Source organism: Phascolarctos cinereus, unplaced genomic scaffold (genome assembly GCF_003287225.1).
Source record: "Phascolarctos cinereus isolate Bilbo 61053 unplaced genomic scaffold, phaCin_HiC Scaffold_435;HRSCAF=1051, whole genome shotgun sequence".
NCBI lineage: Eukaryota > Metazoa > Chordata > Mammalia > Diprotodontia > Phascolarctidae > Phascolarctos > Phascolarctos cinereus.
In genome coordinates this window covers 19,821-21,294 of record NW_027555775.1, presented here as the reverse complement: position 1 = coordinate 21,294, position 1,474 = coordinate 19,821, and the positions used below count along the sequence as shown (strand labels likewise).

The 1,474-nt window shown below is 39.1% G+C and overlaps 1 pseudogene; it reads right to left on the bottom strand.

The window, feature by feature from the left end:
• Positions 1–561: 561 nt before the first annotated feature.
• Positions 562–1,231, bottom strand: LOC110204461 (SIN3-HDAC complex-associated factor pseudogene; annotated as a pseudogene).
• Positions 1,232–1,474: the final 243 nt, after the last annotated feature.

Below are 1,474 nucleotides of genomic sequence, written 5' to 3'. Positions count from 1 at the left end.
GTCTGTCCTGCTTAATCACTGATCAGTACAGGTTTGCATCATCATGACCTTCGCAAGATTTCTGTTTTTCAGAATTGTTTTTAAATGCCTCTCTGGTATTTAAGTCCTTTTCACTGATCTGTCAGATTTGCCTTCACAAAGGAAAACAAATGTATCATTTGCTTAAAAATGCCTAATCACTGTTTTTCAATAGAGAAAGACTAAACTATATATTTTTTAATATACAAAAATCCCATTTCTGCCTTCTACACTAACTTCAATGGTCATTCATTAAGAAGAGATTAAAAAAAAAACTCAAAGAGCATTTGACAGCAGCATTCAGCTTTCCTATCAAATACATGGTATCCTACATATTACCTACAGTCTTCTTAGTAAAACAGACAATGGCTTCTGAGTTACTTGAAGTGGAGAAAAAAATGAAAACAAATAAACAAAAACCACTTAAAATCATTCTAGAAATTGTCTTTTGGCAGGAAGCAAGTGTCCAAGTGAAATAAAGAGGGTCATTTTGCTGCCTTTTCTATACTAATTCTCAGTCCCCCTTCTTGAGGAACATTAGAGTCACCAATCCTCCTGATTGGAGATAGGCAGAGATTCTGTTCCTTTGGTTTTTCTGCAGCTGCTTTCTTATTTCCACAATAGGGCTTGAATAGATGTGTCTCTATTAAAACTTCTCCAAAACACCCTGAGTAAATAAACCCACAGCATAATTTCTGTCTTTTCCAGGATGTGAGGGGTAAGAAGGAAAAGACTAGTGTTCTGTTAGGCCCAGAGCCAATCTTCATATTTGCGCCATCATCATATTGATGACTGTAAGAAGATCGAGCTGGGGAGGCACTTTAGGTGGTGCTGTGAGCATCAGAACTGTAGTGCTTGAATTCTTTTGCAATTTGTTGATCTGGTTGCTCTTTATTCTACTTCCAGAAAGAGTTTTCATTTTCTTTGGCTTTAATGTAGTCGTTAGACTGGGTCCAGTCCTTGCATCTACCACATAATTCCACTTTTTTTTTGTTTTTTTTTTGATCCTGCTGGTATCTTTTTGCATCTTTTCACCAGAAGCACATGGGCAATACAGACATCTCCTGAACAAGTCTCATGCAACCCAAACCAACTCTGGGAAATCCTTCTCATAGTGCTTACTGTCAGTGAAACAAGAACTGGAGGACTTGGCACTGCAAATACAGCAACCCTCTATACTTCTGTACATCTTTGGTTTGTGGAAACCAAACATTTTGTCTTCTTGGCTGTAGCCTTCCTAGCGCAACTCTCCACACTTAATAGGAGTGCGAGGTGTGGTGTGCCCTACAAGTTAACCGGGCTCACGTCTTCCTTAGCTTGTTTCTCCTGGTCTGGAAAAATTGTCTACTGCAATTCAGCAGTTGTTACCAGGAAAGTGTAGAGTTCCACTTCCCTTTGCGCATGCGCCGTTCCAGGAACAAAATTCTGTTGAATGGAACTTATTTGCACGCGAGCT